General features: G+C 43.8%; 1 long non-coding RNA gene across 1 annotated transcript; it reads right to left on the reverse strand.

Moving 5' to 3' along the window:
- Window positions 1-29: 29 nt before the first annotated feature.
- LOC309612501 lies at window positions 30-19,969 on the reverse strand. The gene is made up of 2 exons (XR_014235222.1): window positions 10,719-19,969; window positions 30-809 (listed from the first exon to the last, which is right to left on the reverse strand). It is a non-coding gene; the product is annotated as an uncharacterized lncRNA (long non-coding RNA).
- Between the last annotated feature and the right edge of the window lie 1,344 nt (window positions 19,970-21,313).

Consider the following 21,313-nt stretch of genomic DNA (forward strand, 5'->3'; position numbering starts at 1 on the left):
TTTTTTAATTTTTTTTTTTTGTGACAAGATTCTTTTATTTACTTATTTATTTATTTATTTATTTATGGCTGTGTTGGGTCTTCGTTTCTGTGCGAGGGCTTTCTCTAGTTGCGGCAAGTGGGGGCCACTCTTCATCGCGGTGCACGGGCCTCTCATTATCGCGGCCTCTCTTGTTGCAGAGCACAGACTCCAGACGCGCAGGCTCAGTAGTTGTGGCTCACGGGCCTAGTTGCTCCGTGGCATGTGGGATCTTCCCAGACCAGGGCTCGAACCCGTGTCCCCTGCATTGGCAGGCAGATTCTCAACCACTGCGCCACCAGGGAAGCCCCTAAACCAACCTTTTTAATAAATTGATAATCAGATGTTAAAAACAACTCCAAACCGATTTATAATTATGAAAATAACACATGCTTGGAGGAATATATAAAAGCATAAAGAAGAAAATCATAAAAAAAGAAAACCATAATCACTCATAAATCCACATATACTTACTTTTTTTCTAGAATATTTGCTTGTATTCATATTTAGAATGCTATAGAACATTTAATTTAAAAAATTAGATCACATGGTATACAGTTTTTTTTTTTTTAATTTAGTCTTTGTTGCGGTGTGCAGGCTTCTCATTGCGGTGGCTTCTCTTGTTGGTGGAGCACGGGCTGTAGGTGCGTGGGCTTCAGTAGTTGTGGCACGCAGGCTCAGTAGTTGTGGCTCGCGGGCTCTAGAGTGCAGGCTCAGTAGTTGTGGTGCACGGACTTAGTTGCTCCGCTGCATGTGGTATCTTCCCGGACAAGGGCTCAAACCTGTGTCCCCTGCATTGGCAGGAAGATTCTTAACCACTGCGACACCAGGGAAGCCCTGGTATACAGTTTTATACACTGAATATTTAACATTATATCATAAATATTTTCCACGCCATTAATTATTCTTCAAAAACATTATTTAAAAAAATTATTGCATAATATTCCATTGTATGAATATGCTATAATTAAGCAATAACTTCCTTATTCTTGGACATATAGGTTGCTTCTATTTTTTTGTTTTTTCAGTATGAGATGGCAAGACAAATGTATTTGCATATAAACCTTTACATATATTTCTCTTTTCTTCATAGGATGGATTCTTGAAATGGAATTAATGAGTAAGAGGATGAGAGCATTTTTAGCCCCTTGATACTTATTTACAAATTGCTTTCCTGAAAGTTATTCTATTTAAGCTTCTTCCTGCTGGGCATGAGTGTGTGATTCATTGGACCCTCATTTTCATTGACTATTACCATCTTTTTTTTTTTTAATGTATATACTATTTTTTAAAATAAATTTATTTATTTATTTTTGGCTGTGCTGGGTCTTCGTTGCTGCACGCTGGCTTTCTCTAGTAGCAGTGAGCGGGGGCTACTCTTCGTTGTGGTGCGCAGGCATCTCATTGCGGTGGCTTCTCATTGTGGAGCACGGGCTCTAGGTGTGCAGGCTTCAGTAGTTGTGGCACACGGGCTCAGTAGTTGTGGCTTGCAGGCTCTAGAGCACAGGCTCAGAAGTTGTGGCGCACGGGCTTAGTTGCTCTGTGGCATGTGGGATCTTCCTGGACCAGGGCTCGAACCCATGTTGCCTGCATTGGCAGGCGGATTCTTAACCACTGTGCCACCAGGGAAGTCCGACTATTACCATCTTTTAAATCTTTGTCAATTTGATAGGCAAAAAAATAATACCTAATCACTGTTTTAATTTGTATTTCTTTGATAACAAATGATGTTAATTTATTAACTATTACACTTTCTTTTTTTTATACTATGTGTAGGTGTCCTTTGTATATTTTCTGTTGAAATCTTAGTGGTTTTTAAAATAAATTTTTATAAGCACTGGGTGAAGGAGGGGGAATTGGATACAGGTGGTCAAAAGGTACAAACTTCCAGTTATGAAACTGAGCAGTACCCTGTAGGGTCTTCCTGGGGAGGGGCCACGCCCTGTATCCCCTACCTCTTGTTTGTAGAAAAGCTTTAGCCTCCTAGGCTTTCCCCAAATTCCAAACAGCAGGTTTAATCAGAGACATGAGAAAATGCAGAAACAAAGGAAAACAATTAAGTGAGACAAAATAATAATAGTTTAGCCATAAAACAAAGTCAGGGACCTTTAGTTTCTCCTCAAGAGATACAGATATTATTCTGAGACATATCCTTGAGTTGTTTTGCAGATACTAAAACCCCCACCAGGTGGGAGAAATTAACTGCATGTTAACCACCAGCACGTAGACCCTAGACAAATTGGAGCCAGAAGGTTGAATGCTGAGATTACCGAAACATAACCCTGTTACGTCACCATCAACCAGTCAGAGAACTGTGCACAAGCTGATCACATACACCTCAACCCTCTCCCTCATACTGTCTTTATTTTTCTTTTTTTATAAATTTATTTATTTATTTATTTATTTATTTATTTATGGCTGCATTGGGTCTTCACTGCTATGCACGGGCTTTCTCTAGTTGTGGAGAATGGGGGCTACTCTTCATTGCGTTGCATGGGCTTCTCATTGTGGTGGCTTCTCTTGTTGTGGAGCACGGGCTCTAGGTGCATGGGCTTCAGTAGTTGTGGCACACGGGCTCAGTAGTTGTGGGTTGTGGGCTCTAGAGCGCAGGCTCAGTAGTTGTGGCACATGGGTTTAGTTGCTCTGTGGCATGTGGGATCTTCCTGGACCAGGGCTTGAACCTGTGTCCCCTGCATTGGCGGGTGATTCTTAACCAATGCACCACCAGGGAAGTCCTCTCATACTGTCTTTAAAAACCCTTTCCTAAAAGCCACTGGGAAGTTTGGGTCTCCTGAGCATGAGCTACCTGTTCTCCTTGCTTGGCACCCTGCAATAAACGCTGTACTTTCCTTCACCACAACCCAGTGTCAGTAGATTGGCTCTACAGTGCATCAGGTGAGCAGACCCAAGCTGGATAACAGTTATAAGATAAATAAGTACTAGGTATATAATGTACAACATGATTAATATAATTAATACTGCTATATGTTATATATGAAAGTTAAGAGAGTAAATCCTAAGATTTCTCATCACAAGGAAAATACTTTTTCTTTTTCTTTTATTTTGTATCATATAAGGTGATGGATGTTCACTAAACTTATTGTGGTAATCATTTAATGATATATGTAAGTCAAATCATGCTTATACTTTAAACTTATACAGTGCTGTATGTCAATTACATCTCAATAAAACTGGAAGAAAAAAATTTGTAAGCACTTAGGTGAAAACTCTTTGTCATATTTATAGACAAGTGTTTTTCCCAGTTTATTGTTTGACTTGTAATTTTATGATTTTTTTATTTACAGAAGATTTATATTTTCATGTGATCACATCTATCAGCCGTTTCAGGTTTTTTTTCTTCTATTACTGTTATGCTTAGAAAGAGATTTCCTATTCAGAAAACAAATAACTATTTGATGAGTTTTTCTCCTAGTTTTTAAAAATGATTTTATTATTTGCAGTAATTCTTTAACTCATATGGACTTAATCTTGGGGCATGGCATGAGGTCAAGACCTTAAATTAATATATTTTAAAAATAACATATTTCCAATATCATTCAATGAATTACCCATTTCATTCCAAGAGACTCATGATGCTTGTCTTATTAGTAAGTTCTGGTCTTAGTCTAATGGCTTTTTACTAATTTCCATTCACTTGAATATAACTCTACATTCCTTTTGCATTTTTACTTATATACTAGCTATTTTTATCCAATAGTAAAATTCTTGACTAAAGAGGCTTTCTTTTCACATAATCATCTATCTTTCCAATCAACGTTTACTGGATTCGCCACAGTGCTGGGCACTGGGGATCTTAAGATGGACAAGACATGGTCAACCTGCTCAAGGACTTCATAGTCAGGATGCAGGCAGGTCAAGATGACTAGAGTAGAAGGTAAGTAGTGTGCTTTACAAATGTGAAGGTGCTATGAGAGCACAGAGAAGGCTTTACAAAGGAGAGGGTGCTCAAATTGTCCTGAAGATGAACAGGAATTTGTCAGGTCAACAAGTGGGGAAAGGGCATTCAGAACAGAGGGAACAGCTTTACAAAGGTCTAAAGATGGGGAAACTGTGTGACAAGTTTGGGAAGCTAATAGTAGTTTAGCTTCCCAAACTGAGTAAAAGGTGCATACAGGGAGATGATGAGAGATGGATGAAGTAAAGGCCAGATGTTAAGGGAGTTTGATTTTATCTAAGTGATGACTAATCCAGAGAGTGATGAGGTCAGATGCGTGGAAAAATTCCTTCGATAGTCATACAGAGGATTGATTGGAGGGGCAGAGGACTAAGGCAGGGAGACCATAATAAAAGATAGAGCAAACAAGGTCTTGAACTGACATTGATGGGGAGAAAGTCCCAGAGAAGAGGGTGCAGACCTATGAGGTGTCTGGGAGGTAGAGTCAACAGGATGTAGGAGATAAGAAAAAGACAGCAGTTTAGGATGAGTCTAGTTTTCTAGACTTGGTGACAAGGGAAATGGCTGTGTCATTTACAGAATCAAGGAGTGAAGGGGAGGGAGCAGGTTTGGAGGTGGGTTCTAAGAAGAGGATGAGGATATTTGAGTCTGAGGTGTTTGTGGTAAATTGAGGTACAGCTATTTAGAGCACTGTTGAAAATACACGTCTGGAGCTAAGAAGAAAGTTTTCAGATGGATATATGGATAGATATTAGAGTCATCAATACCTAAGGTCATAATTGAAATTGTAAGTTTATATGAATTAATCAGCCAGGAAGAGAAGAAAAGAAAGCTGAGGCTGGATCTCTAGGAACATCAATTTGAGGGACAGATGGAAGAACCAGAGTTCTTAAAAGATTACTGAGGGCTTCCTTGGTGGCGTAGTGGTTAAGAATCTGCCTGCCATGCAGGGGACATGGGTTCAAGTCCTGGTCCGGGAAGATCCCACATGCCGCGGAGCAACTAAGCCAGTGCTCCACAACTACTGAGCGTGCACTCTAGAGCCCGTGAGCCACAACTACTGAAGCCTGTGAGCCTAGAGCCCATGCTCTGCAGCAAGAGAATCCACAGCAATGAGAAAAGCCTGCATACCGCAACGAAGAGTAACCCCCGCTCGCTGCAACTAGAGAAAGCCCATGTGCAGCAATGAAGACGGAACGGAGCCAAAAAAAATAAAATAAAAGAAAGAAACTCTATAAAAAAAAAAAAAGATTATTGAGAAGAAACAATCAGAGAATTAAAGTACCAGAAGAGGGAGTTCCCTGGCAGTCCAGTGGTTGGGACTCTGTGCTTTCACTGCCGAGGGTGTGGATTCAATCCTCGTCAGGGAACTAAAATCCTGCAAGCCCGAGGCACGGCAAAAAACATTAAAAATAAATAAATAAATAAAGTACCAGAAGAGAGTGGTGTTGTAGAAACTTGGGCAGAGAAGTTTTCAAAAGGGAGGAACAGTTGAAAGAAACTAATGGGCAGAGTTCAAGCTAAAACAAGAACTAAAGTTGTCCATCGTGTTTGGCCACCCAGAGGTCGTGGTGATCTTAGCAAGAGAAGTTTCACTGGAGTGTTGGAGGCAGAATGTAGAGGAGGTGGAAATGAATGGGAGAGGAAGGGTGGTGGCAGCGAGTACAGCCTTTCCCTGACCTTGGAGTGAAAACTGGAGGAAGACACACTTCAGGTCTACAGACATTATTTGAGAGCCTACTATGCATCTATCATCAGTTTACAAACACCGGGAGGGTGAGGAAGGGAGAGAGTGATGGACATAGTCATTGCCATTGAGAAGTGCTCATGCTAGTGAAAGAGACAATAATTATACACTTTTATAAAGGCCGGGGTAGAGGGAGAAATAGGGTAATGGAGACCTCCAAGGAGGAACAGAGAAGAGGTTGAAGGTGTGTGGGAGTGCTTGGTGTGAGACAAAGATGTATTTAGTCAAGGGACCTGGCATCAAGCTGCATCCTGGTCTCAACTAGCCACCCCTTCCTATATCCACTCATGTAGCCCTTAGACTCATTCTGTACACAACAACCAGAGTAATCTTCCAAAACACAAATCTGATTGCCCCACCTCCATTCCATTGGCCTTCCGTTGCTCTAAGGATGAAATCCTAATTCCTAAGGGCCTCGTGGTTTGGCCCTGCCTCCCTGTCCAGCCTCGTGGAGCCCCTGTCATTCTAGTCTTCTTTCTGCTCCTCCCTTGCACGCTGTGCTCTCCCTTGATCCTCCCCAATTCTGCAGGGCTTTGCCAATGCTCTGTTCCCTGTCCAAAACGTCCTGGTTCCTCAGTTTTGTCTAATTAATACCTACTCATCCTTCAGACATCAGCATGATCATTGTTTCCTCAAAGGAACCTTTACTGATCCTACCAGATAGGTCAGATCCTCCTAGACTCCTAAGTAGCTCTCCTTTATTGTACTTTTTACAGATGTAGTTCTGTACTGGGGGATTATTTGAATAATGTCCATCTCTCACAGCAGACCATGGGTTCTGTGATGCAAGGACCAGCAATTAGCGCAGTGCATTGTTTATGTAGACAAAAAATATGTGATGAATGAATGAGGGTCCTCATAAGAAATACACACGGAAAGGTATGTGGCTAGCAAAGGAATCCAATGTTATAAGTGAGACTTCGGCCTTGAAATTCAGGTTCTAGGAGGATCCAGTAAGCAAAGACAGAAAATATGAAGAACTACTTTTGCTTGGGGTCAGGGTAACCTCAAGTCAAGAATCAAAACAGGCCTGCCTTTCCTCTTTCCCCGTTAATTTCTTACCTAAATCTTGGCTCATCCCACTCCAAGAGAGGAAAGGTCAGTGATTCAAGAGTGTGATAACCCAAGCAACAACCATGGTGTTTGCCCCTGTGCTTGGATGCTCTCAGGTCAAGAGTGATGTTTTTTCAAGATAGGCAAAATTTGAGCATATTTGGTGGCTGAGGGGGAGGAGTGGAGGAAGAAGGGGAAGATATAGGAAAGAGGTGGTTAATGCAGCTACTGCAGAGTAACCATAACTGCCTTATCCACATCTGGCCTTGCTGGACACTGCTGGAGGAAAACCACGTCCCAGAACAGTTTGGTGCAAATGGCTGGATGCACACAGGGTTGGTGGTTTATAGACCTGATGTTCCAAATGGACAGGAGTGAAGATATTGTCAAAGTAAAATTTTTGGGACTTCCCTGGTGGTCCAGTGGCTAAGACTCCACGCTCCCAATGCAGGGGGCCCAGTTTCCATCCCTGGTTAGGGAACTAGATCCCACATGCCGCAACTAAGAGTTCACATGCCGCAACTGAAGATCCCACATGCTGCAACGAAGATCCCGTGTGCCGCAACTGAGACCTGGCGCAGCCAAATAAATAAATTTTTTTTTTTTAAAGTAAAATTTTCAAAATTTAAAAACATGATTCTGACACAAATATGAAACAAACACGTGTCAAAGATTCATCAATTAATGAATGAACCAGTGAGATGGTAAATATTGTTCTAAGAACACTGAGAAATTGGGTATTTATAAACAAACAAACAAACAAAATGCTAGAATATGTTTGCTAAGTTAGATACAAAAGTGGTTGATGGCCAACAGGGCAACAAACCCATAGTTTATTTTTCCCACTGGACAGAAATCATTTGCATCTCTATTGGACAACAATCTGTAAGTTAACGTGTAACTTCACAGTGCCTGGGATATAATCAATAGTAAATAGCAAAGTCAATCTTGGATTTTTTCTTCTAGATAACTAAATAATCATGGGTAAGCCTGTTAAACCATGCTTAACATGGAAAGGACATGTAGTCATCCTCTTGCTTAGTTTCCAAGTTTGGAAATTGTTTTTTAACGGCATTGAAGCTGCTGGCAAGAAAGTCATTCAGGCGGTCTTCTATGAGACGCAGACTGGAGAAGAGATAAAGGGAAGCCAGAAGAAGGATATGGACTGAGAAAAAAAGGAGCAGTCAAGGGTAGGCAGTCTAGATGGGGTCCAGGTGCAGATGTAGTGAGGGGAAGGTAAGTAAGAGCATTTGTGCTGGGAGATGTAGAGGTGGAGCAGTTCCAGGGGTTTTCAGAGTCCAGGACTGCTGGGTTTTAAATCTAAGGAGCTAGGAGGCTAGGTTTTATGTTGGATGCACTGCCTACTGCCTACAAGGAATATTGACTTCTAGTTCTTCCTGAATCAGTCAAGATTTGAGCAGAGAAGCAGAAACTTTATGAATGATACAGAATAGGCAATGTATTATAGGGATTATATAGAATTACACAACTGTGGAAACTGGTGGAAGACAGCAAGGCGGTTGCCAGTGTATCTAGTGTTTAGCCTTCAGGCTCTATGGGTCACCATACTGACAGTCAGGAAAGAAAGCTGGACTTGAATGAGAGCGAGGACAATGGGAACTTATGAGGACAAACTAAAACCCAGGCCTGATGTTCACCACTTCCAGTCTTGATGCTACGGGTGCCCTGCCAGAGACGTTGTCACCTTCACCTGGAGCCACACGCACTTGACCCGGACCGTGGAGAAGCTAAGGGAGATCTGGCGGGAGCTGGCAAAACTGCGGCCTGGATGTTGCCTCATGCCTATGAACTACTAGGGGAGCGTGGGAACTGCCTCAGTGCCTGGTGCCCCACACCTGCCTTCAGAGAATGAAAAACATGGCTGCTGTTCAATGTACATCTTCCAAATACCACACAAATTTCTGTTGTAGCCAACACGTACCTAGAATATACAGGGAAGGGAATTCTGGGAACCATAGTTCCAGCTCAGCTAAGCTGACACAAAACAAAGCCATACATGCTCTCAATACCAAGCACAGGGCCTAAGATCAGCCTCCACACAGAGGGTGCCCAATAAATTGTGGGGTTTTGTTATCAAAGTACCTTTAGAACAAACTACACATAACTGCAACAACATGGATGCATCTCAAGAATATTATGCTAAGCAGTAAAAGCCAGATAAAAAGAGGACATAGCGTATGATTCCCTTTACATGAAATTCTAGTACAGGCAAAATCAATCTAAAGTGATAGAAATCAGAACAGAGTTGCCTTGGACAGGGGTGGGATTGGGAGGGGCGTGACTGGGAAAGGGCACAAGGAAATTTGGGTGGGGGGGTAATGGAAATGTTCTTAATTTTGATAGAAGTGTGAGTTACACTACTATATGCATTTGTCAAAACTCCCTGAATTGGGACTTCCCTGGTGGTGCAGTGATTAAGAATCTGCCTGCCAATGCAGGGGACATGGGTTCGAGCCCTGGACCGGGAAGATCCCGCATGCCGCAGAGCAACTAAGCCTGTGTGCCACAACTACTGAGACCACGTACCACAGCTACTGAAGCCCGCGCGCCTAGAGCCTGTACTCCGCAACAAGAGAAGCCACCGCAATGAGAAGCCCACGCAACGCAACGAAGAATAACCCCTGCTCTCCGCAACTAGAGAAAGCCCGCACGCAGCAACGAAGACCCAACACAGCCAAAAATAAATAAATAAATTAATTAATTAAAAAAAAAAAATACGTTGACAGATTTGGGATGAGAGAAATGTCCTAAAATTAGATTGTGGTGATGGTTGTAACTCCATAAACTTACTAAAACTCATTGAAATGTATGCTTAAGTTAACTTTATGGTGTGTAGATTATACCACAATAAAAATGCTTTAAAAAAAAAAAGATAAAAAAGAAAAACTCCCTGAACCTTACCCCTAAGATCTGTGCACTTTATTGTTTGTAAATTGTACCTCAATTTCAAAAAAGTGAAAAGTAAAGGAAAATGGTGTCCTTAGAGTTAATGACAGACTAATAAGCAACCAAAGAAAACATATGACATGCCATTTCCTTATATCTGCCTACCAGGTCGCTTTCGAGAAACTGACCTCATCAATGGACATCCTCACTCTAAGAATGGAAAAGGATTAGAAGAGCCTGCAACTCCAAGATTCCTCTCCATCGGCCAGAAGAGAAATCAGAGGAGAAGAGAGCAGGTGGGAAACCAAGACAAAACCACTAATAAACAGACTAGGCAGATAAACTCAACATTGAGCTGTAGAACTGGGATTTTTATTCCTTTTCTCCAAAATTTAATTTCATAGTCTGTTCAACAGAGATATGATTTCTAAACTGCATCTCGCTCTCAGTGTGTGTGTGGGGGGGCGGCCGGGAGGGGGCAGGGGGAGAAGAGAGTGAGAAGGAGAAACTCACAAACACTCCAAATAACGAATATCATCATAAGTTTGAAGCTAGAGGAAATAGTTTCACCATACCTAGAGGAAATGGATTCCAGGGCCATGCAGGGACCTGAATCTCTGTCCTGCTTTCCCCACCTGTTCTAGTCTGGCCTCATTATCATGATGTTTGCATTTTTCTGAACAACATCAAATAACAAAAGATCTCCTTTCTCACCGCTTGGCTGTTCGGTGACACTCATTTGCACAGTTTCTCTTCTGTAACCAGTCGGCCGGGGTTACAGGGAACTTAAGGCACAAACGCTCAGATGGTGGCAGGGAGAGGAGGTTTGCCCAGAGCTCCCGGGAGGGTCGGAGGGGAGACCCTGAGGGAAGGAGAGACCTGAAGGGAGGGGCGGGGCTCGAGCGTGTCAGGAAAGTCTTTCTCGTCCGCTCTCCGGTCTCAGAACGGCGAACAGACCGGAGGAGCGGGGACCCTTAAGGATCCTCACAGCCTCTACAGACTTGAGTCCTCTTACCAGCTTGGGTTAATTTTTAACTTCCTTGGGGTGAGATCAAAAACAAAGGCAGAAACTCTCACCTGAGGGCTGGTTTCTACAGCTCTTTGTCCTCAAGTCTCCTCCCGTCTCCTTTGTCTCCAGGCCCAGGGGAGGCAGAGAGAAGGGTCACGTGGCACGAATGGGGCCGTGTGCCTCGCAGTCCCCTGGGATCCCTGCAGAGACCAGGATTCCTAGTCTTTCAGGCGGCGGCCTCCTTTTGTCATTTTCCTTTTGTTTTTTCGTCGATGTGGCTCTGTGTCCACAACCCTGGGATTCCCTCATCCTCAAACTCCAGTATCCAATTTCCTAGATTTCAGTGTTTTTAAGGTCAGTGGAAACTTTTTAAAAAAAGCAACATCAATCTAATATATCCTTACTGCAGAAAGAAAGCTTTGTTCTATTTCTCCATAAAACTGCCACTCACTAGTAGTTCTCAGATCTTGAAAGATGGGCGCCTATTTACTTGTAGGAAATGCGCGAGATCAAGGTGCTTTTTAAAGACAACCAGTCACTCAGGATCCTTCCCTTCCCTTTCTAGGATGATATCACTATTTTGAAGTCTCCTTCATATATCACCCAAATAACTGAGGTATAAAGAATTATCTCCCTGGGATGTTGTTTTTACACTGGTGAAATTGCATGGTACGTATTTCATTAAAACTTTTTCTCCTTTTCATGACTGAGATGTCAAATCTTGGAGTCAGCCTGGGTAATATTATACAGGAAAATGGCTCTTCACCACTGTACACCCCTGTGCTAAGGGACCTGGGAGATGTCAGATAAATATTTATGAATGAACGAAGAACAGTGGAACAAAAGAGGAAGCTGGTGATATCTAAAATGGGAGGATTCCTCCTAGACTAATCAAGAATTGAGTGTCAATAAAGGTACACCTTTTCCTTTTCGTTTAGCTAATTACTGGGGAAATTTTCAGAGAAAAATATTATTGGACATAGAGGAAGTTTTAGGAACCTGAAAAGCCTTTAGACCCCAGAACTGCTGCGATCCCAGGCCTTAATTACAGTGCAGACAAGGCAGTGGTGTTGAACTTGGTCCATCCTGCTCACAGGCTCAGAGTGGACACAGTTACTGATTACTTTATGTCTAGAAGAATTAAGTGGCTGCAGTATTCTCACCTTAAAAACTTGTCATCAACCTGGGGAAGGGGTAAAGGGGGCTTGGTTTTTAGAACCCAACCGGTCCTGACCACCACTTTCTGCTCTGGGCAAGAGGGAAGACAGAAACATTTGGTAAAATGTTGCCCAAAGCATCTCTTCCAGACTCCTGGCTGCTCTGGGGAGGTAGTACTGGTTGCTCTGTTGACCACACAGACCGAAGTCCAAATTCTGTCTGTGTCCTGAGGTGTAGAGTCTGATAAAAGAAAAGTAGACACTGTGGGGCATGGTGTTAAGCTGTAAAGAAAACTCAGCCAATTCGTTTCAACCTTGGAGATTTAGTTGAATGAGAGCTGCTCCTGTGAAGACCAAAGACAAGGGGATTGGGGGTGGGGGGCGATGGCGGCAAAGTTGCACAAGGAAGAAGGATCCATGGTTCGGGACTGGTTGGTCTCATGGGAGCTTGGCATGGCCAATTGCTGGGCCTCAAGTGCACCTGTTGAGGCTGATAATACAGTTCCAAGTTCGCCATCAAGTTGTTTTTCTGCTGATACTGACCCATTTTTTTTCTGGAAGCAGTCACTCTGGGTCCTTCTTTAGGAGCCCTGACTGCCTGTGATCTTATACTTTCCAGGCGCAGCATCCTGCAGCAGGCAGGTCCGAATGCACAGGCTCAAGATATTAAAATTCACTTATCAAACACTCAGCATTATTGATATTTGGAGCTGGATCATTGTTTGTTGCAGGGGGGCTGTTCTGTAGGATTGTTGGGTAGTAGGAGATTTTGCAACATCCTGGCCTCTACCCACTAGATGCCAGTAACATCCCCCAAATGTCTCTTGACATTGCCAAATGCCCCTCGATGGCAAAATTGCCCCCAGTTGAGAACCACTGCCTCAGACAAGTTACCTTCAGTGAAATTCTTCATATAGTCTATTGTGATGATCGGTGTTAGTTCATCCAGCTACCAGAACAAAACCAAGAAACTTAATGTCAGTACATGCTGAGTTTAAGAGTGCTCCTGCCCAGTTCTACCTTAGATAAATCTAAGGGTCGGTCAGCTTGGGGTCCCAGGCTTTAGAGGGTCCTGCTCTAGGCCTATCCCAGCCATGTCCCTTCCCATGGGACAAGGGACCAACAGAGCCAAGAGAATATGCCCACTGGAGCCTTCGCCTCGCTTCCGGACCACATTCTGACACGTCAAAATTCCTTTCTCAAAAGGGTCAAGTCTGCTTTCAGGGCTGACATGGTCTCTTCTCTGGGTCCCTTTTCCAGACCTGTGGGCCATGCCACTGAAGAGGCCCACCTGGGGCCAAGGAGTGTCACTTATTGGCAGTGTGGATGGAGCTTGGACAAGCAGGCTGTATTCTTACCCTGGAAACTGCAAATGTCAGACAAGGGCCTGTCCCCTCCTCCTTACACCACCAGCTCTCGAACAAAACGTAGTTGTTACGGGATCATTCATTAGCAGTTGCACATCCCCCCCATACCTTCTCCACTTCGACACCTTCCTCGTCCTCTGCAGAAGGTGGTAAGGAACACTGACTGAGTGGAAAACCAGGTGAAAAAAGAAGAGAAGTTTCCAAGAGCCCAGAGAATTGCCCCCGATCAAGCAGGGGCTGGACAGCTTTATACCTCTCCACAGAGTGGAGAGCACTACCTAATTGGTGGTGAAACACTCCCCAGAAAAACACCAGCATTCCTGGCAGATTTGCTTTCCTCTGTTGGTCTCTGATCAGCTCATAAGACTGGTGTCTCCTATGGGCTGTGGACTCCACAGTCAGGCATTATTTGGTGACATCTCCTCCTCCAGCCCTCCTCCTCCTCTGAGGAACAGGCTGGCTGATCCTCTTCCAGGTGGAATGAATCACTCTCTTGATATTGAGCCTCTACAGCTTGTTAGTCACACTTTGATTAATCACTCACTTATTCCATTACACCTTGCACTCAGTCGAGTCCTGTTAGAAAGAGCTCCTCACGGATAGAGGGCATCTGACTCCTCCGGCTTTTCCCCAGTGGGCCTAGCACAGGGCCTCACACACAGCTGCTCAGGCCTACTCACTGAATCAATTAACTTTAAAATTCGACCTGGTTGGGATTAAAGTCACTGAGTTTTATGAGAAAACCAGTCCAACCAGTTCCCTCCTTCATGGCTCTTAGATCCTGAGGCTGGTTTCTTTTGTCAGCTTAGAGCCCTGCTTTTAGCATTCTCTTCACACCTGGGCCCCCAGAGCTTTTAAAGCTTATAAAGAGTAGGGATTGGACCTCCCTGGTGGTGCAGTCGTTAAGAATCCGCCTGCCAATGCAGGGGACACGGGTTCGAGCCCTAGTCCGGGAAGATCCCACATGCCGCAGCGCAACTAAGCCCATGCACCACAACTACTGAGCCTGTGCTCTAGAGCCCACGAGCCACCACTACTGAGCCCGCGAGCCACAACTACTGAAGCCTGCACGCCTAGAGCCCGTGCTCTGCAACAAGAGAAGCCACTGCAATGAGAAGCCCGCGCACCGCAACAAAGACCCAACACAGCCAAAAATAAATAAATTAATTAATAAAAAAAAAAGAAAATGTATTTTTAAAAAAATTTTAATGTTTAAAAAAAAAAACAACTGGGGACATCAGGGAAAATAAAGTTTTAGAGATTATATTAGTTTCCTAGGGCTGCTGTACAAAGTATCACAAACTTGGAGACTTAAAATAATAGAAACGCAGAGAAAGACAAATATCATATGACATCACATATGTGGAATCTAAAAAAAATGATACAAATGAACTTATTTACAAAACAGAAATAGACTCACAGACAGAAAACAAGCTTGTGGTTACCAAGGGGAAGGGGAGGGGTAAGGAAAAACTGGGAATTTGGGATTAGCAGATATACACTACTGTATATAAAATAGATAATCAACAAGGACCTACAGTGTAGCACAGGGAACTATATTCACTATCTTATAATACACCTGAAACATTGCGAATCAACTATACTTCAACTTAAAAACAAGAAAAAACATAGAAATGTATTCTCTCATGGTTCTGGAGGCTAGAAGTCCAAAATCAAGGTGTGGGAAGGGCCATACTCCCTCTGAGGATCATAGGGGAGGGTCCCTCCCAACCTCCTCCAGCTTCTGTACTGCTGGCAACCCTTGGTGTTCCTTGGCTTATAGATGTAAACACTCCATTCTCTGCCTCCACTGTCACATGGCATTTTCCCTGCGTGTCCAAATTTCCCTCTTTTTTATAAGGACACCAGTCATTGGATTTAGGGCCCGCCCTAATCTAGTCTGACCTCATCTTAACTTGTTTACACCTGCAAAGACCCTATTTCCAAATAAGGTCATATTCACAGGTACAGGGGGGTTAGGACTTGAACATATCTTTTTAGGGGGCATAATTCTACCCATTACAGGGATAAAAGAGCTTAATTCCCACAGCCTTTGGTAAAACTCTGTCTTGGAGCATGTATGGCTCTAAGTCTATGTGAGTTTGTTCTCCCATCTTCTCTCTCCATGTGAGGCTTTGCTAGCTAGAACCCATGATTTGAATCCCAGCTCCATATGTGCAACCTTGGCTAAACCACGTATCCTAGAATACTTTCAAATGTTCCTATACACCTCCATGTAAAATTTAAGTACCTCACAACAAAGTATTTCCACTTCTCTCCCATCCTTTAAGCTAGTGTGATCACACATTTTACTTCGACGTGTGTTATAAACCCCATGAGACATTGTTATTATTTTTTACTTCAAATAGTATCAAACTTGGGAAAATTTTGGCGATTCTTTTTTTTTTTTAATTTATTTTATATTAGAGTATAGTTGATTTACAATGGCGATTCCCTTCTTCAAATTTTTTTTTGTGCCTTCCCTTGTTTTGGGGAGGCTCCAATTATGTTAGATCACTTGATATTGTCCCACAGATCACTGAGGCTCTGTTCAGTTTTTAAAGTCTTTTTTTTTCCTCTGCTCCACTTTCGCTGGTTTCTCTTTCTGTGTCTCAAGTTCAGTAATCTTGTTTTTTTTGTTTTTTTGTTTTTTGCAGTATATAGTCTACTGTTAGTTCCATCTCTAGAAGTTCCATTTGGTGTTTTTTGGGGTTTTTTTAAAGATTTTTTTGATGTGGACCATTTTTAAAGTCTTGAATTTGTTACAATATTGTTCTGTTTTATGTTTTGATTTTTTTGGCACCGAGGCATGTGGGATCTTAGCTCCCTGACCAGGGATCAAACCCACACCCCCTGCAATTGGAAGGCAAAATCTTAACCACTGGACCACCAGGGAAGTCCCCCATTTGGGTTTTTTAAAAGCATCTTCCATTTCTCTTCTGTGTGTTCATGTTTTCATGGAGTTTCACTCCTCATGTATACCCTACTATTCAGCAACGATTCAAGGGGACCCCCAAGCCCTTTCTCCTTTGTAAACCCACCCTCCCTGGAATTCAGTCCCACTAATTCCAGCTACTCTCAATCCCCGGCCCCTGAACTCTGATTCTCTCCTCAACTCGGCAAGACCACTGGGCTCTCCCTGTGCCATGGTCTAGAATGTGCCTCCAGGCAGAACCAGAGCAATGGTAGGTCTCACTTCCTTTGTTTCCTTCTCTTAGGGATCACAGACTTGTGCTGCCTGCCGTCCAATGTCTAACAACATTTGTCTTATATATTTTTGTCTAGTTTTCTGGTTGTTTACAGTGAGAAGGTAATTCTGATTCCTGTAACTCCACTGTGGGCCAGAAGTGAAAATTCTGGGTAAATTACTTAACCTCTCTGAGCCCAAGTTTCTTCTTCTATAGAACAGAGCCAATGATTTGTATATCCCAGAGATAATGTGAAGATTAAATGCGATAATACATGCTTATAGTAGTAGCTGCCATTTGCTGAGTGCTTAGTAGGCGCCAGGCCTCAACCTAAGTAACTCATATTAAGTATCTCACATATGTTTGAACTTCACAACAACTCTGAATGAAAGACATTATTAACCCCATTATATAGATGAGAAAGTTTAAGTAAATTGTCCACGGTCAAATACGTGATAAAGGCAGAACTGGAACCCTTCTTATTTCAAAGCCCATACTAACCTATGGTTTATAAGAGCTTGAGGCAGTGCCTGGCACGTAGTAGGAATCTGAGAATTCAGGTGTTAGATTCCCCCTTTATTATCCTCCCTGATACCTGGCCGCTCAAGGGCTGTAGAACTGTAATAGAAGCCAAAGTTTATACTGGGAAATCCAATTTCTAGTATTGAGTCCTCTCTCTCCGCATCTCCCTCAGGATATTCTCTCTTAAATAGCGCCCAAATCCATCGACTTTCTTTGCCTCCCGTGCCACCCTTCTGGTCCAGGGGACTGTCCTCTGCCTGGATTCCCTGCACCTACTCTGGTCTCTCTAACTTATTCTTCTCCTCTTAGGCCAAGAGATTCTTTCAAAATGCAAACCTAATTAGGCCTCTTTCCTATTTAAACTCTTTAGAGAACCATTAGAAGTCTAAAAGTCTGAAAGCCACAGGATATGTGTGGTTTGGCCTCCACCTGGTTCTCCAGCCACTTCTCACACTGCACTTGCCCTCAGTCTCCTGGCCACACACTGTCCTGTTGTCATTTCCCTAAATATGCCATCACGCATCTGGGTTCTTACCTTTCCTCGTGTGTCTGTATAACGAACTGCCATTCTAATAAAAATGTCTAGGTTGTTCTAATTTCTGTTTTTAACCTGAGACAAATCCCCTAGGGCTTGCAAAGCTTATGTCTGGATGACCATCCAGGCAAGCTATTAAGCCTTGGTCCTTATGCTGACCCCTGCCACAGAATTCACAATGTTCTAATTTGCCTCATTAACTTGATAGGAAAACATTGGCTCCTGAGTGAGAATTATCATCCTGCACATGCAAGTTTCACAAAATGGCCCTAGAATTATCAACTCAAAATGTTTCTACAAAGCACAGATTGATGGCCATGATTAACTCTTTTCTTATACCAGAGAAGGCCTGGAAATTTCTTCCAGCCTGTTTTTTCCCAGGTAGAATGAATCTGCTCTTCTGCCTTCAGGGCTGCTGTGGGAGCTAATGAGACAGGATCCATAAATGGCTTTGACCTCCTTGGTGAGAGCCAGTGCAGATGTAACTATTACCTGCTGAAGTTTGAATGGGAGTGTGTCATAAAGTCTGGCATCACCTTTTCAAGCATGCAATGTTGCTCAATGGATGGGGACTACTGAAGTGACCCATTAAAAGTTCATGAGAAAAACATGGAGAGGGAAGATAGCTCCTGGGAGGAGGGGGGTGGAAAGCTTCATGAAGGATCATGGGTTCTTTGACTGTCCCCTCTTCAGAGTTTAGCCCAGTGTGGTATACAGAGGAGCTGTTCCGGATACAATGAGCTCAGGATCACCTGCAAAGGTTATCAGAGGTGATTCTGTGCTCACAACAGACAACAGGGAATGCAGCCTCCGTGATGAGATCACCTGGGGTTCTGTGAAAGAGACAGTATTTGGCAGAGGTGGTGACTTCCCAAACCTGGCTGGGTGTGTCTGGCCCTGTATTATCTGGTTAGATTCAAGGTTGGCTTCAGTGAGGGGTGAAGAGGCAGCTACCTATGTGATGGTCTCCTCCACTTAAATATGTCTCTGGCCAAAGCTAGGAGTCCCACTTTTAGACTTTAATTCCTTTGTGTATTTTCCCCTTGTTACAATGTGAACACATTACGTTTAGTTACAGGCATGATTAAGAAAGAGTTTGGAAGCCATGACTGTCACCACCGTGGAAAGCTGGGTCCGGAGCTAGGAGGCAGGACCTCAGGTTAGAGCAGCAGGTGCTTCAGGGACCAGAGATTCAGATTCAGACTCTACTTAGCTTGACCTGCCTTCAAGGTATGATTGATATCAGGTGTGCTGGGAAAGCTCTCTGTCCCCTGAAATGTTTTCCCCACATGCTCACTGACTCCTGACATTCCTTTTAACAGGGAGCTAAGACTTGCATTACAGAACTAAAGAGGAAGCTTAAAATGACCGTGAGAGGAGAAAGAGAGAAGAGAGGGCATACATGACATTGAAGGAGACATGAAAGTCCAGTTCGCCTTGGCCTGGCCGGGCAGGGGGCTGGTGATGGCGGTGTCTAGTATGGTATAATTTTGCTCAAGGCCATCCAACGAAGAAAAGTTTTTTCCCTCATAACGGCCACAGAATCATTCCAGAATTTCTTTAAGGTTTCCGAGAACTGGGAAACAGAAGAAAATAAGGTCTTTTCTTTTAGACAAGTAACTAAGAATGTGAGGGGGGTGGGGAGTGAGGAGGGGGCTTAAATTCTTTGTCTAAATTCTTTAATAGTTCTCGGACTAACCCTTTGAAACATAGTACTGCCCTCTGCTGGCTACAGTGGGCATAGCTCATCAAAACCAAAGATGACTCCCAAGTCCTTTTCCCACCATCTGGGGAAGACTGACGCATTGACCCTCCACATGAGGTGGAAGAGAAATCAAATGTGGAATGGTTTTCCCATCACCACGCCCCCTCAGAGATCACTCCTTAGTGTTTTTTGGGTTTGCATTTAAACAGGTATATCTAGCTTCTCCAGCCTGTGCTTAGCAAAATAGGTCACATTGGTATAAATATTCAAACAACAGTGGCTCCAAACCCCACCCACCTGATTGCAGGGTCTTGGCCACCTCCCAAAACCTCCCCTCAGAGCCTCGGCAGTGCTCTCAGGGGCTAGAGACACATGGTCTGGGGCTGTGGGCACCACGGAGAGTCCGCCGTGCCCTTCTCGCTGGCTCCTGGCTCTACAAAGACTCTTGGCCAGTTAAGCCCTTTGAAGGGACTTTCCTGCTACACTGTGGACTGGGGCCCAGGCACTGCTGATTCTCCGCTCTGCCACAGCTGCCATTCCGGCTGGTGCCAGTTTCTGTGCAGACATAGGAAGAAGGGGCCCAGCAGAGATTTGGGATTTATTCAGATATACTTGTATGACTAAATTGCTCAACTTAAATGCTCTCATTTGCCTGGTGTTATGTTTGGGTATTAAGCTTCCATGCTTAGGGGCTTTCTTTCATTCTTGGGGATTTCCCACAAATCAATTCTGAAATCACAGTGAAAACTTCCCTAGTATTTTCTCTCTATTTCTTGGTAATGTTTAACTCAAAATCTGCTTTTCTTTTCTTCAGAGGCTTTCAGAACTTTCCATAATGAAGAGTGGATGCTGGGGCTTCCCTGGTGGCGCAGTGGTTGAGAATCTGCCTGCTAATGCAGGGGACACGGGTTCGAGCCCTGGTCTGGGAAGATCCCACATGCCGCGGAGCAACTAGGCCCATGAGCCACAACTACTGAGCCTGCGCGTCTGGAGCCTGCGCTCTGCAACGGGAGAGCCCGCGATAGTGAGAGGCCCGCGCACCGCGATGAAGAGTGGCCCCCACTTGCTGCACCTAGAGAAAGCCCTCGTACAGAAACGAAGACCCAACACAGCCAAAAATAAATAAATAATAATTTAAAAAAAAAAAAAAAAAAAAAAGAGTGGATGCTATTGATCAAATCCCTTAGGTTAAGAAATGGAGCCTAAAAGAAAAAGATGTTCCCAGCACGACTCTCCAGTAATCAGTGGCGTTAAGTACTAGGGTTAAATTTCACCTTGGGGAGAAAAAAAGAAAGTGTGTATGGTTTTTTAGAGCTTTCTCAAAGCACACTGGGAAACATGAAACAAGGGTCTGATTTCAGAGGCTGGCAAATGGAAGCATATCCAATTTCTAAAAGCAAATAAAATGCAAGTTATTACTTGTGACACAAACAACCCAAACTCCCAAGACGCTGAGGTGCTGTTTAGCCTCTGGAAGAAGCTGAGGAAGTGGCAGTGATCTGAGTGACAAGATGCTCAACCACAACTCCTCAGGCCGTCGCTGATGTTTTATTATTAGAGTGGGGAGCTTCATGCCTCTCCTAAAGCCAGTCTCAGAACCCATCTCAGCTCTGATAGGAGCAAGTGGGGCAAGAGACTTTGCTGAGAACCCAAACTGAAAGATGTGTGCCTTGAAAGTCGTAGCCATGGGTGTGTAACCACTGCAGTCACAGTCACACATGCTCAGAAGGGCTCCAGGCTCAAAGGGGTCCCACACTCGGGGTTAATGCTCTGTGGCCACTGTCTTGAAGCTTTCACCTTTAATCACTTTAAGAATTATTAAAGAAGATAATTTTAAGAATACTTTCACCATTCTTTTTTTATTTTTGGGTGTGTTGGGTCTTCGTTTCTGTGCTAGGGCTTTCTCTAGTTGCGGCAAGCGGGGGTCACTCTTCATCGCGGTGCGCAGGCCTCTCACTGTAGGGGCCTCTTGTTGCGGAGCACAGGCTCCAGACGCGCAGGCTCAGTACTTGTGGCTCATGGGCCCAGTTGCTCCGCGGCATGTGGGATCCTCCCAGACCAGGGCTCGAACCCATGTCCCCTGCATTGGCAGGCAGATTCTCAACCACTGCGCCACCAGGGAAGCCCTCACCATTCTTAATTACATTATCTTTGAATTTTATGTTTTGTATGTGAAGTCTGATGGGACA

Source organism: Balaenoptera borealis (assembly GCF_965194805.1).
Source record: "Balaenoptera borealis genome assembly, chromosome: 15".
Lineage (NCBI taxonomy): Eukaryota > Metazoa > Chordata > Mammalia > Artiodactyla > Balaenopteridae > Balaenoptera > Balaenoptera borealis.